Raw genomic sequence first — 16,827 nt, forward strand, 5'->3', positions numbered from 1 at the left:
TCCACTCTTTTAAAGAAGGGGCCATACTCCCCTCCCCTTTAAATTTCTAGATATTTCCACGGTGATCACTTGCCCTAATTAAGTACCAGTGTGGTGTCTGATAAGGGAGAAAGAGCAGTTTTAGAACTCTTCCCCCCCCCCCCATAAAACACAGATAATTATGATACCCCTGTGTGTCATACCCCTGCCATCAATAGGTGACAAGTCAAATCAACACTACTATTCTTTCAAATTAGTGGTTCTGTGTCTATCCAGCTGCCTGGTGATTGTCCTAACAATGCCAAATACCTCACAACATTGGTTCTATTTTCAAGGTTCTGGCAAATTTTAAGAGGCCTTAATTCGCCTCTCACCATAGAAATATATCATAAGACCCCTCATTTAAAAGAATCAGGTCCCATCATTGAAATATGGAGTTTCATGTCCTTATAGCTTTAACAACAGTGTTCAGAAAGTGTTAAAGGGCTCACTTCCCTTGAGTCGTAATTAGGTTTGCGTGCACTTGCAAAACGATAAATATGCTGTCGGAAGCAATTTCGTTTAACGACTGCTTCCAATAGCGCGTTATAGCTCAATTTCAGCAGCTGGAAAACATTTTCATGTCCCATAGAAAGTATAAGAAGCTGTTAATCTATAAATTATACTAGGTTTCCAATGAAATCGCAAAACATTAATACACTGTCGGAGGCTATCGATACATTGACAAAAATTACACCCAGCTCAACTAGGTGTAAAAGAGGAAAAATTAGCTTTTTGAGATCAATTTCCTATTGAAATTGTAAATCTTGCAAACAATGCAAGTGTCTTAATTTAGAAATACATTGATATATGTAATATATATTGTCCCATGTACAGGAATAGTTGCACTTATGTTTTTATAGAAATATATTAAGATGTATGTACATTGAAAAATAGATGCAAGCATATATCTACGTATTTCAAATGAGACCTATGCCCATGGATGCAATATATATTTGCAATACATTTTAAAATAAAATTATATACAAAAAAAATTCTTTGCTTACATGTATAAATGTCTGATAATTGTATTTTTTTTATTTCTGACCTATATAAATAATATAAATAAAATCATTTTTTAAAACAAGTTCAGTGTGTGTGCCTCATATATGTGGGCCCAGGGGTCAAGTCCTACAAAATGAAGTGTGGGAACTCACCAAGATTTCCACCTCCATCACAATTAATACTGTTTTATACACACACACACTGTATTTATATGTATATAATCTATACACTTTGGTTAATGAAAGCAAATTAAATCCAATGAAGGGTTGAATGGTTGCCTTTGGGCCTGAGACTCCTCCTCTGTCACAGAGTCTCACCCACTTAAGGTGCAATTGTCCTATTTCTGCTGAGTGGAGCTAAATAACCCCAGAGCAAGACACACAGAAATGTAAGCACCATATGTTCCACACAGTGCGGGGTGATCACAAAGCAGGACCACTGACTGACTTGCATTTAGTATATTGTAGGATGAGTTACTGACCATTACTAGAGGATCTCAATATCCCTCTAACCAGATTGTGCTCCAGCTCCTCCCACCAGCAGCAGCAGTGTTAACTGAAGTGTTTCTGTTCTCTGTCCAGGGGGAACTTAGTTCCCCCTGCAAAAATAGTGCAAGAACTCCGCTCCCATGTGTTCCCTGCTGGACTTGACCCCTGTGTGGACCGTTGATTGATTTCTGAAGGTAGAACATAGCAGTAGTTTTGTATGTTAACAATATTTTAAAATACAGAAATATCTAACTAGCATTTTGGCACTCAATGAAATATGTCAAAAATTATGAAAAATGTTATGAGAAAGGCTGATACATTTAAATTAAAACATATTCTAACAAAATGAATGTGTCTTTGATTTTATAATATGTAGCTACATATATGTTGAAATTATATTTTGTATTACATATAAAAGTCATGAGTTAGTATATGCTTACAAACTGCTCCTTAAAAATTGGGTTAGCTGAGTTGAAGATAACCCACCCCACGTTATTCATTGCAATCAACTGTTTCACATTTGTTAAACAGCAACATAGATGTATAAAAAAAATCCTACACCTAGCCTAAACTCAGACCAAAAAATTAAAAATGAGAGACAAGCTTAGGCACCTGATTATGTTGACAGGAGAGGACGTAGGCCTGGCATCCCTAGAGTGAGGCTGGATATAGCAACCCTGAATGAGCAGCAGGTTTTGAAAAACTTCAGGCTCAACAGGGTACAAATCCCGGATTTATAGGCCCTGTTGCAAGACTTAATCTATGCATTTATCTTTAAAGGGACATGAAAACCAAAACTCTTATTTCATGATTTAGGTATAACATCCAATTTTTAAAATTTGCAGTTTACGTCTAGTATAAAACTTACTTTGTTCTCTTGGTATCGTTTGTTAAAGGAGCAGCAATGCACTACTGGTTTCTATCTGAACACATGGGTGAGCAAATGACAATCAGGATATATATGCAGCCACCAATCAGCAGCTCGATCCTAGGGCCCCATTACATATGCAGCGTCGCCCGCAAAACCCGGCGACGCCAGTTTTTATGCGATTTTGGTATTACATATACAGCGTAGCATACAAGTTACGTGTGTATATTTCACCCGTCCCTCGCAATTATTACTCCCATAGGCTAACATGGGACCGTGTCGTAAATCGGTATCCAATATCCAGCACAAGGCCTTACGTGGCAAAAATGGAGAAATCCTACCCCATTTTTACCCCGCCATAAAAGGCAGCCATAGCAGGCCTTGCGCTGAGTATGGGAGCACCGTAACTCCCGAAAATGCCTACAAAAATAAACTAACACCTAACGCATGCGCAATTTCTATCTACCTGTCAAACGCAATCCCCCACCACAAAAACTAATAAAGTCCGCCATCAAACCCACACCGCAAGTAACTAAATTATTAACCCCTAAATCTGCCAACCCCAACATCGCAAACTACCTCTTAAAACTATTAACCCTTAATCCGCCATTAACCCACAACGCAATTAACCTATGCAAGTATTAACCCCTAAACCGCCATAGCCTATTAAATGTATTAACCCCTAATCTGCCGCCGCCAACGTCGCCACCACTATAATAAAGTTATTAACCCCTAAACCTAAGTCTAACCCTAACCCTAATACCCCCCAAACTTAAATATTATTTAAATAAATCTAAATAAATTTACTATTATTAATTCAATTATTCCTATTTAAAACTAAATACTTACCTATAAAATAAACCCTATCGGCTAGATTTAGAGTTTGGCGTTAGCCATCAAAACCAGCGTTAGGGGCTCCTAACGCTAGTTTTGGGCTACCGCTGGTATTTAGAGTCAGTCAGGAAAGAGTTTAACGCTCACTTTCCTGCCTGCAACTTTTCCATACCGCAGATCCCCCTACGCCATTTGCGTATGCTATCTTTTCAATGGGATCTTTCTAACGCTGGTATTTAGAGTCTTGGCTGAAGTGAGCGTTAGAAATCTAACGACAAGACTCCAGCCGCAGAGAAAAGCCAGGAGTTAAGAGCTTTCTGGGCTAACGCCGGTTCATAAAGCTTTTAATTACTGTGCTCTAAAGTATACTAACACCCATAAACTACCTATCTACCCCTAAACCGAGGTCCCCCCACACCGCCGCCACTCTAATACATTTTTTTAACCCCTAATCTGCCGACCGCACACCGCCGCAACCTACGTTATCCCTATGTACCTCTAATCTGCTGCCCCTAACACCGCCGACCCCTATATTATATTTATTAACCCCTAATCTGCCCCCCCAACGTCGCCATCTACCTACCTACAATTATTAACCCCTAATCTGCTGACCGGACCTCACCGCTACTATAATAAAGTTATTAACCCCTAATCCGCCTCACTCCCGCCTCAATAACCCTATAATAAATAGTATTAACCCCTAATCTGCCCTCCCTAACATCACCGACACCTAACTTCAAGTATTAACCCCAAATCTGCCGACCGGACCTCGCCGCTACTCTAATAAATGTATTAACCCCTAAAGCTAAGTCTAACCCTAACACTAACACCCCCTAAGTTAAATATAATTTAAATCTAACAAAATAAAATAAATCTTATTAAATATATATACTGATTTAAAGCTAAATACTTACCTGTAAAATAAACCCTAATATAGCTACAATATAAATTATAATTATATTGTAGCTTTTTTAGGATTAATATTTATTTTACAGGCAACTTTGTATTTACTTTAACCAGGTACAATAGCTATTAAATAGTTAATAACTATTTAATAGCTACCTAGTTAAAATAATTACAAAATTACCTGTAAAATAAATCCTAACCTAAGTTACAATTAAACCTAACACTACACTATCAATACATTAATTAAATAAATTACCTACAATTATCTACAATTAAACCTAACACTACACTATCATTAAATTAATTAAATAAATTACCTACAAATACCTACAAATAAATACAATTAAATAAACTAACTAAAGTACAAAAAATAAAAAAAGCTAAGTTACAAAAATTAAAAAAATAATTTACAAACATAATAAAAATATTACAACAATTTTAAACTAATTACACCTACTCTAAGCCCCCTAATAAAATAACAAAGCCCCCAAAATAAAAAAAATGCCCTACCCTATTCTAAAATTAAAATTGAAAAGCTCTTTTACCTTACCAGCCCTTAAAAGGGCCTTTTGCGGGGCATGCCCCAAAGAATTCTGCTCTTTTGCCTGTAAAAAAAAACATACAATACCCCCCCAACATTACAACCCACCACCCACATACCCCTAATCTAACCCAAACCCCCCTTAAATAAACCTAACACTAAGCCCCTGAAGATCTTCCTACCTTGTCTTCACCACGCCGGGTATCACCGATCGGTCCTCCAGAGGGTCCCGAAGTCTTCATCCTATCCAGCAAGAAGAAGTCCAGAAGAGGCTCCAAAGTCTTCATCCTATCCGGGCAGAAGAGGAGATCCGGACCGGCAAACATCTTCATCCAAGCGGCATCTTCTATCTTCATCCATCCGACGATGAGCGGCTCCATCTTCAAGACCTCTGGTGCGGATCCATCCTCTTCTTCCGACGTCCTAACACAGAATGAAGGTTCCTTTAAGGGACGTCATCCAAAATGGTGTCCCTCGAATTCCGATTGGCTGATAGGATTCTATCAGCCAATCGGAATTAAGGTAGGAGAAATCTGATTGGCTGATTTAATCAGCCAATCAGATTGAGCTTGCATTCTATTGGCTGTTCTGATCAGCCAATAGAATGCAAACTCAATCTGATTGGCTGATTGTATCAGCCAATCGGATTGAACTTGAATCTGATTGGCTGATTCCATCAGCCAATCAGATTTTTCCTACCTTAATTTCGATTGGCTGATAGAATCCTATCAGCCAATCGGAATTCGAGGGACGCCATCTTGGATGACGTCCCTTAAAGGAACCTTCATTCTGTGTTAGGACGTCGGAAGAAGAGGATGGATCCGCGCTGGAGGTCTTGAAGATGGAGCCGCTCGTCGTCGGATGGATGAAGATAGAAGATGCCGCTTGGATGAAGATGTTTGCCGGTCCGGATCTCCTCTTCTGCCCGGATAGGATGAAGACTTTGGAGCCTCTTCTGGACTTCTTCTTGCCGGATAGGATGAAGACTTCGGGACCCTCTGGAGGACCGATCGGTGATACCAGGCGTGGTGAAGACAAGGGAGGAAGATCTTCAGGGGCTTAGTGTTAGGTTTATTTAAGGGGGGTTTGGGTTAGATTAGGGGTATGTGGGTGGTGGGTTGTAATGTTGGGGGGGTATTGTATGTTTTTTTTACAGGCAAAAGAGCAGAATTCTTTGGGGCATGCCCCGCAAAAGGCCCTTTTAAGGGCTGGTAAGGTAAAAGAGCTTTTCAATTTTAATTTTAGAATAGGGTAGGGCATTTTTTTATTTTGGGGGGCTTTGTTATTTTATTAGGGGGCTTAGAGTAGGTGTAATTAGTTTAAAATTGTTGTAATATTTTTATTATGTTTGTAAATTATTTTTTTATTTTTTGTAACTTAGCTTTTTTTATTTTTTGTACATTAGTTTATTTAATTGTATTTATTTGTAGGTATTTTATGTAATTAATTTATTGATAGTGTAGTGTTAGGTTTAATTGTAGATAATTGTAGGTATTTTATTTAATTAATTTATTGATAGTGTAGTGTTAGGTTTAATTATAACTTAGGTCAGGATTTATTTTACAGGTAATTTGGTAATTATTTTAACTAGGTAGCTATTAAATAGTTATTAACTATTTAATAGCTATTGTACCTGGTTAAAATAAATACAAAGTTGCCTGTAAAATAAATATTAATCCTAAAATAGCTACAATATAATTATTATTTATATTGTAGCTATCTTAGGGTTTATTTTACAGGTAAGTATTTAGCTTTAAATAGGAATAATTTATTTAATAAGAAATACTTTATTTCGTTAGCTAAAAATTATATTTAACTTAGGGGGGTGTTAGGGTTAGGGTTAGACTTCCGGTCGGCAGATTAGGGGTTAATAATTGTAGTTAGGTAGCGGCGACGTTGGGGGGGGCATATTAGGGGTTAATAAATATAATATAGGGGTCGACGGTGTTAGGGGCAGCAGATTAGGGGTACATAGGGATAGCATTGTTTCCTATGGGGATATCGTGCACGAGCACGTTTTTGAAGCTGGCCGTGTCCGTAAGCACCGCTGGTATTGAGAGTTGCAGTGGTGGTATATATGCTATACGCTCCCTTTTTGGAGCCTAACGCAGCCCTTCTGTGAACTCTAAATACCAGCGATATTTAAAAGGTGCGGGGGGAAAAAACAGCATTAGCTACGCGGGTCGTTACCGACAAAACTCTAAATCTAGCCGTATGATAGCTACAATATAATTAATAATTACATTGTAGCTATTTTAGGATTTATTTTTATTTTACAGGCAGTTAATTAATGTAATTTATTTATTTAATGATAGTGTAGTGTTAGGTGTAATTGTAACTTAGGTTAGGATTTATTTTACAGGTAAATTTGTATTTATTTTAACTAGGTAGCTATTACATAGTTAATAACTATTTAATAACTATTGTACCTAGTTAAAATAAATACAAAGTTACCTGTAAAATAAAAATAAATCCTAAAATAGCTACAATGTAATTATTAATTATATTGTAGCTATCTTAGAGTTTATTTTATAGGTAAGTATTTAGTTTTAAATAGGAATAATTGAGTTAATAATAGTAATTTTATTTAGATTTATTTAAATAATATTTAAAGGATTCCAAAACTTTTTATTTTTTCATGTAATAAAATTATATAAATCCAATCTACATAAATTAACAATCATAACTTACCCACATTTATTTGAAAACGAGCGTTATTATCGTAATTATAACATATATCATATTCTGGAATAAACGTCATAGAAGCCAAACCCACTTTAACGGTGCCTGCAATGCAAATTCTTGACTCCAATCACAAAGCCTGTTCGTGCATATCATTAAGGCATCATTGTGTCACCCGGTGCATGCGCAATTGAATCCCGCATTTTGCGCATGCGCAGATTGCCGCTTTGAATACACAGACGTATATGGTGACATATTGGATTTCTCGCGCATGCGCAGTACGGGGCAAATCGGCCATATTAATAACTCAGGTTATCGTGTACGATTCGTTATTCAAACTACATGTTATAACGGTGGGTTTGGAAAGCAATTAATTTTTGACATTGAATATTCATTGAACAGTAGTAATCTGACACGCAAAGCCTATTACAAATATGGATATCATAGATGTATATATCGAATTAAGATAAGTGTTTTCAAACGTTTAGTGTCCCTTTAAGTTAGGGGGGTGTTAGGGTTAGACTTAGGTTTAGGGGTTAATAACTCTATTATAGTGGCTGCGACGTTGACGGCAGCAGATTAGGGGTTAATACATTTAATAGGCTATGTGGGCTATGGCGGTTTAGGGGTTAATACTTGAATAGGTTAATTGCGTTGTGGGGGATTGTCGGTCTAGGGGTTAATACATTTTATATTAGTAATGAGAGGGGGGATTGCAGATATAGGGGTTTTACGTGCCGGGCTTATTTTTTATGAGGCGTGCTAGGCTTTTACGGGAGATTTGTTATTTTCTTTACTTTTCTTAGGCGCCGGCAGTTTCTAAAGTGCCGTAAGTCACTAGCGACTCCAGAAATTTGTAGTTACGCTCATTTCTGGACATTGCTAGTTTATCCGACTTACGGCACTTTATGGACTGCCGGCGGGGTTTATGTAATACCCCGATGTGCGAGGTGAAATTACGGGTGAAGCGGTTTCCCGCGCTTGCGCCAAAACCTGCGCCGTATATATGTGATCGTGCCCCTAGTTTCTTTGCTGTTCCTGAGCTTACCTAGATAGAACTCTCAGCAAAGGATAAAAAGAAAAGGAAGCAAATTAAATAATAGAAGTAAACTGGAATTTTTTTAAAAACTTTGTTCCATCTGAATAATGAAATAAAATATGTGGGTTTTATGTCACTTTAAAAAAAAATATGATGTCAATTAATCATTTTAATGGGACAAATCCAAAAATATATGATAATTAAAAATTTGCAGAGATTATCACTACATATAATCCACTGAAAGTGCACACTCAAAGGCCATGGTTACCAGATATTAAATTAAAATACAATAATAATGTAAAAATAAACCATATACTTTTTCATAATGATGACTTTTATTATTACATAATTACCATCATTCATATGTCATTTTCAATGTGAAAATCTTTTTGAACATTTTTATTTAATACAAAAATAATGACACATTAAAGTATTATGTGGCATATTAATAATATTTATAAAATATATGTAATATTATATCTGCTCAAGCAGAGAATACATTTGCAATATTTTGAAATATTTGCAAAATAAATTAGCGTTAAATATTAAATACTAACTAAGAATTTGGAAGCATAGAGGCCCATTTATCAAGCTCCATATGGAGCTTGAAGGGCCGTGTTTCTGGCGAGTCTTCAGACTCGCCAGAAACACAAGTTATGGAGCAGCGGTCTAAAGACCGCTGCTCTATAACCCTGTCCGCCTGCTCTGATGAGGCGGACATCAGAGCAGGCGGACAGCTGCTGGTGCAATGCTGAATACGGAGAGCGTATTGTTCTCCGCATTCAGCGATGTCTGTCGGACCTGATCCGCACTGTCGGATCAGGTCCGACAGACATATGATAAATAGGCCTCATTGTCTTTAACATGGAGTTATTTAAACATTTAAAAGTGTATTGTGCATTGGTCCCAGGGAGATCCTGTGGGGTAGATTTACCAAGCACCGGATGCTGCTATCTACCCCTGTACTTTCCGACTCGCCAGAAATGTAAGTAAAGAAGCAGCAGTGGCGGACAGCAATCAGCCCGATCGGATATGATCAGGTTGATTGACACCAATGTGCAGGGGCAGCATTGCACAAGCATTTCATTAGAAATGCTTGTGCAATGATAAAGGCCGACAGCGTTTGCTGGCGGCATTTATCGATGTGCGGCGGACATGATCCCCTACAGCGGATCATGTCTGCCCGCACATTTATAAATCTACCCCTTTGTCTGTTCATATGATGTCAATTAAAATGTATTTATCACCTCTATATCATGGCAGTCACATCTATGTTGTGCATAGATCAGTGCTTAAATATAATAGAAATGCATTTCTATAATTAGTCTGAATATTTTATAATATACTTGACAAAAAGGAGTGCATTAGTCATGCTAGGTAGACTTCTAAAAACTTTAATTCAAAACAGGACTATAAGCATGAATGCAAGGTATTTGGCCATAGCAACAGGATTTGCTTTCAAGCTGTTCTACAACTGGATAATCCTTATTAGCTTCTCCTGAAGGAGCAACCAACATTTACTTGAGTAGCATTAGTCATAACATTATTTACACATGCAAGTTGACTAATTTTAAATAGCATATACTGTATTTATTTTTAAAAATGTATACTCAAGTATGCTTAAATGGGATAATATTCTTGAATGAAGTAAACATATATTTATAAACAATGTACTCGTGCATATTAATTGACATCATGTGAAAGTAAATAAAAAATAAGTAAATAAACAGCTGTTCAAATAATAGTGAAAACTATTTCCCAAATTTTATGGAAAAATAAAAAAAATGCATAGGTATGAAATGGAAATCACACTTAAATATGTGTTTTATAATATATATATATATTTGAAGAAAATTATTTTAAAGAAAAAAAATAATAAAATGAATGCCTGCGGAGGGACTTGCAGTGGGTGGTGGTGATGATTCCTGTTGTGCCATAGGAGGGGGCTGCATATGTTGTGGTGACATGTAATATAAATGATACAAATCTAGGTGCTGCTGTGTGGGATGCATCTGCTGCTGGTGAGAAGGATGCATCTGCGGCTGCTGCTGCTGCTGCTGCTGGTGAGGAGGATGCATCTGCTGCTGCTGGTGAGGAGGATGCATCTGCTGCTGCTGGTGGGGAGGATGCATCTGCTGCTGCTGGTGAGGAGGATGCATCTGCTGCTGCTGGTGAGGAGGATGCATCTGCTGCTGCTGGTGAGGAGGATGCATCTGCTGCTGCTGGTGGGGAGGATGCATCTGCTGCTGCTGGTGAGGAGGATGCATCTGCTGCTGCTGGTGAGGAGGATGCATCTGCTGCTGCTGGTGAGGAGGATGCATCTGCTGCTGCTGGTGGGGAGGATGCATCTGCTGCTGCTGGTGAGGAGGATGCATCTGCTGCTGCTGGTGGGGAGGATGCATCTGCTGCTGCTGGTGAGGAGGATGCATCTGCTGCTGCTGGTGAGGAGGATGCATCTGCTGCTGCTGGTGGGGAGGATGCATCTGCTGCTGCTGGTGAGGAGGATGCATCTGCTGCTGCTGGGGAGGATGCATCTGCTGCTGCTGGTGAGGAGGATGCATCTGCTGCTGCTGGTGAGGAGGATGCATCTGCTGCTGCTGGTGAGGAGGATGCATCTGCTGCTGCTGGTGGGGAGGATGCATCTGCTGCTGCTGGTGAGGAGGATGCATCTGCTGCTGCTGGTGGGGAGGATGCAGCTGCTGCTGTTCATAGCTGAACATATGGAATGTTGTCTCCGAGGTTGATGGAGAAGGGCCAGAAACATCCTCTACCTCATATGCCATAGGCTGTAAAGTGTCACCTTCTAGGTGGCTCAGATAGGAGGTAGTTGCTGGATAAACATCCTCATCCTCCTCACTAAATTGAGGCACATCAGTTTCCTGTTGTGTTTGTGCAGCTTCATACTCATATTCAGAACCTAGAAAATAAATAATATTTTCGAGTAATTTATATGATAAAACATATTAATTTTAGCATACCAACAATACAAAAGATACTAGTATATATATATATATATATATATATATATATATATATATATATATATATATATATATATATATATATATATATATATATATATATATATATATATGTGTGTGTGTGTGTGTGTGTGTTTGGGATGCAATCAAAGCAGATATAACCATAAATGTTAAATATTTTATAATATATAATCTTGAATAATCACCTTAATACACCTCTTCAGGCAACTCAGAGGTGTCCATTGTCCCCTTGCAGCCTAGGACAGCTTTACCCAAGATGACGTTGATCAGCATCACATGGTTTGTATTGAATGGGCTTACTAGGACCACCACCTGTCCCACATGCATATTTGGCCTGTTGCGCCATTTTAGATGTTTCCCTCCAGCAGTTATGGTGTCTCCTAGTTTAAGGGAAGCTGCTGCAGAAGAGTGGTCAGTACTCCTGATGAGTATTATATATACACAAATACAAACATATACACAACAGTAAATTACACTCTTGGCTGTCCATGGTAGAGACATTCATACAACGCTGCGTAGCACAATGGTACCACAATTATATTATTTATGTTTACATTATAGAAATTTCAAGCAGCAAAAGAAGAAGCCTGCAAACAGTATTACACAGTAATTGCCTTCATGAAAATGGACACATATGACAAGGGTCCAAAAAATATTCTAACATCTGCTGAGAAAAAGACACTACTAAGTAAACTTTGCGGGGAAATATGTGCCTTTGACAATTAATAAAATTATCTTTACCATTGTTGGTCTTAATATGCCAATGGAAACAAAATCCTGCCTCTCTAGTCCGGCACAACTCCTTAATTCATTAAATAATGCAGTTAGGGGATAACACCCCAAAATGTTCCGGTCTTATGGATCATGGACAAAATAAATATTTTTAAATGCCTTTGTGTACCATGCAATACATAATATTGGGTTCTTTAAAGACTTGCAAGTCCTAGCAAATTATGTCAGCGTGGAAAAATGTTTTTTGGTTAGACAGAGAATTATATCTAATCATGAAACTGAACCTTACTCTAGAATTCCAAAAAGGGAAGCTGACTTTTTAAAATGCCACATTTGTTTCAGCTATGAGGCTTTGAAGATCAGTGTTTCCAACCACAGGTAATAAAAATATTGTTTATGCAAAGTTTATGGTTAATCAGAAAGCCCTGTTTGTTTGACTGCTCATAACTTGCCTTGAAAACAGCATTTCATTCAAAGAATAGCAGAAACAAGACAGGGGGGGTAGTTATCAACGTGTCAACTTTCCTGCCTTCGCCGGCCCAATACGCCCGCCTAAGCTCGCCTACCTTTGCCGCCGCGGACCTGAAAAAATACGCCTAAGTTATCAAAAAAAGCTGTCAAAAAGCCGCGGGGCGATGAGCAGCGGACTGTGAGAGTTATCACTCATCCGATCTCGCTGCTCTTTGGCTGTTTGACAGCTTTCTTGCTAGCCTGTCACTAAGCACTCACACTAAACTGCACTGTTCTACCCCCTATACCGGCGCCCCCGGAGTCCCCCGCAACTAAATAAAGTTACTAACCCCTAAACTGCCGCTCCTAGACCCTGCCCCAACTCTGATAAATGTATTAACCCCTAAACCGCCGCTCCTAGACCCTGCCGCAAGTCTTATAAATGTATTAACCCCTAAACCGCCGCTCCTAGACCCCGCCGCAAGTCTTATATATGTATTAACCCCTAAACCGCCGCTCCCGGACACCGCTGCCACCTACATTATACCTAGTAACCCCTATCCTGCCCCCCCTATACCGTCGCCCTCTATAATAAAGTTATTAACCCCTATCCTGCTTATCCCGCACCTCGCCGCAAATAAAAAAATAGTTTAACCCCTAAACCGCCGCTCCCTGAACCCGCCGCAACCTATATTAAATTTATTAACCCCTATCCTGCCCCCCTACACCGTCGCCACCTATAATAAATTTATTAACCCCTATCCTGCCCCCCCTACACCGTCACCACCTATAATAAACTTATTAACCCCTATCCTGCCCCACCTACACCGTCGCCACCTATAATAAATTTATTAACCCCTATCCTGCCCCCCACTACACCGCCGCCACTGTAATAAAATTATTAACCCCTAAACCTAAGTCTAACACTAACCCTAACACCCCCCTAACTTAAATATTAATTAAATAAATCTAAATAATATTTCTATTATTAACTAAGTTAATCCTATTTAAAACTAAATACTTACCTATAAAATAAACCCTAATAAGGCTACAATATAAATAATAATTATATTCTAGCTATCTTAGGATTTATTTTTATTTTACAGGTACCTATCAATTTATTTTAACTAGGTACAATAGCTATTAAATAGTTATTAACTATTTAATAGCTTACCTAGCTAAAATAAAGAGAAATTTACCTGTAAAATAAAAACTAACCTAAGTTACAATTACACCTAACACTAAATACAATTACATAAACTAACTAAAGTACAAAAAATAAAAAAAGCTAAGTTACATAAAATAAAAAAAATAAGTTACAAACATTTAAAAACATATTACAACAATTTTAAGCTACTTACACCTAATCTAAGCCCCCTAATAAAATAACAAACCCCCCCAAAATAAAAAAATGCCCTACCCTATTCTACATTAAAAAAGTTCAAAGCTCTTTTACCTTACCAGCCCTTAAAAGGGCCTTTTGTGGGGGCATGCCCCAAAGCGTTCAGCTCTTTTGCCTGTAAAAGAAAAATACAACCCCCCCCAACATTAAAACCCACCACCCACATTCCCCTAATCTAACCCAAACCCCCCTTAAAATAACCTAACACTAATCCCCTGAAGATCATCCTACCTTTAGTTGTCTTCACTCAGCCGAGCCACCGATGGAACTGAAGAGGACATCCGGACCGGCAGAAGTTATCCTCCAAGGGGCGCTGAAGAAATCTTCCATCCGATGAAGTGATCCTCCAAGCGGCGCTGAAGAAATCTTCCATCCGGGCGAGGTCATCTTCCAAGAGGCGCTGAAGAAGTCTTCTATCCGGGCGAGGTCATCTTCGAAGCCGGGTCTTGAATCTTCATCCCGCCGACGTGGAACATCCTTCTTTCCCGACGAACTACCGACGAATGAAGGCTCCTTTAAGGGACGTCATCCAAGATGGCGTCCCTTCAATTCCGATTGGCTGATAGGATTCTATCAGCCAATCGGAATTAAGGTAGGAAAAATCTGATTGGCTGATGGAATCAGCCAATCAGATTCAAGTTCAATCCGATTGGCTGATCCAATCAGCCAATCAGATTGAGCTCGCATTCTATTGGCTGTTCCGATCTATTGGCTGTTCTGATCGGATTGAACTTGAATCTGATTGGCTGATTCCATCAGCCAATCAGATTTTTCCTACCTTAATTCCGATTGGCTGATAGAATCCTATCAGCCAATCGGAATTGAAGGGACGCCATCTTGGATGACATCCCTTAAAGGAGCCTGGGTTAGATTAGGGGTATGTGGGTGGTGGGTTTTAATGTTGGGGGGGGTTTGTATTTTTCTTTTACAGGCAAAAGAGCTGAACTCTTTGGGGCATGCCCCCACAAAAGGCCCTTTTAAGGGCTGGTAAGGTAAAAGAGCTTTGAACTTTTTTAATGTAGAATAGGGTAGGGCATTTTTTTTTATTTTGGGGGGGTTTGTTATTTTATTAGGGGGCTTAGATTAGGTGTAAGTAGCTTAAAATTATTTTTTGTAACTTAGCTTTTTTATTTTTTGTACTTTAGTTAGTTTATGTAATTGTATTTAATTGTAGTTATTTGTAGGTAGTTTATTTAATTTATTTAATGATAGTGTAGTGTTAGGTTTAATTGTAACTTAGGTTAGGATTTATTTTACAGGTAATTTTGTATTTCTTTTAGCTAGGTAGTTATTAAATAGTTAATAACTATTTAATAACTATTCTAACTAGCTAAAATAAATACAAAGTTACCTGTAAAATAAATATAAATCCTAAGATAGCTACAATGTAATTATTAATTATATTGTAGCTATATTAGGGTTTATTTTACAGGTAAGTATTTAGTTATATATTAAAGTATAGTGTAGTGTTAGGTGTAATTGTAACTTAGGTTAGTTTTTATTTTACAGGTAAATTTCTCTTTATTTTAGTTAGGTAAACTATTAAATAGTTAATAACTATTTAATAGCTACTGTACCTAGTTAAAATAAATTGAAAGGTACCTGTAAAATAAAAATAAATCCTAAGATAGCTAGAATATAATTATTATTTATATTGTAGCTATATTAGGGTTTATTTTATAGGTAAGTATTTAGTTTTAAATAGGATTCATTTAGTTCATAATAGAAATATGATTTAGATTTATTTAATTAATATTTAAGTTAGGGCGTGTTAGGGTTAGTGTTAGACTTAGGTTTAGGGGTTAATAATTTTATTACAGTGGCGGCGGTGTAGTGGGGGGCAGGATAGGGGTTAATACATTTATTATAGGTGGCGACGGTGTAGGGGTGGCAGATTAGGGGTTAATAAATTTATTATAGGTGGCAACGGTGTAGAAGGGGGCAGGATAGGGGTTAATAAATTTATTATAGGTGGCGACGGTGTAGGGGGGCAGGATAGGGGTTAATAAATTTAATATAGGTTGCGGGGGTCCGGGAGCTGTGGTTTAGGGGTTAAACTATTTATTTAGTTGGGCTGAGGTGCGGGATCGGCAGGATAGGGGTTAATAAATTTATTATAGAGGGCGGCGGTATAGGGGGGGCAGGATAGGGGTTACTAGGTATAATGTAGTTGGCGGTGGGCTCCGGGAGCGGCGGTTTAGGGGTTAATATTTATAGAGTAGCTTGCGATGGGCTCCGGGAGCGGCGGTTTAGGGGTTAACATATTTATTATAGTGTCGGTGGGCTCCGGGAGCGGCGGTTTAGGGGGTAATAACTTTACTTAGTTGCGGCGGTGTAGGGGGGACAGATTAGTGGTGTTTAGACTCGGGGTACATGTTAGGGTGTTAGGTGCAGACATCTCCCATAGGAATGAATGGGATGTCTGTCAGCAGCGAACTTGTACTTTCGCTATGGTCAGACTCCCATTGATTCCTATGGGATCCGCCGCCTCCAGGCTGGTGGTTTGAAAACCAGGTACGCTGGGCCGTATAGTGCCGAGCGTACCTGCTAGTTTTTTGATAACTAGCAAAAGTAGTGAGATTGTGCCGCACTTGTGTGCGGAACATCTGGAGTGACGTAAGAATCGATCTGTGTCGGACGGAGTCCGGCGGATCGAAGTTTACGTCACAAAATTCTACTTTTGCCGGTCTGTAGCCTTTGATAACTAAGGCGAATCAGCCTCGCCACAAATACGCTGCGGAATTCCAGCGTATTTGAGGTTGACGGCTTGATAACTACTCCCCAAAGAATTCACACACTGTACACTCACATAATATGCTTTCCTTATCGATCATTTGTATGGCAGAACCTCAGTATCAGA

Source organism: Bombina bombina, chromosome 2 (genome assembly GCF_027579735.1).
Source record: "Bombina bombina isolate aBomBom1 chromosome 2, aBomBom1.pri, whole genome shotgun sequence".
In the NCBI taxonomy this organism is placed as follows: Eukaryota; Metazoa; Chordata; class Amphibia; order Anura; family Bombinatoridae; genus Bombina; species Bombina bombina.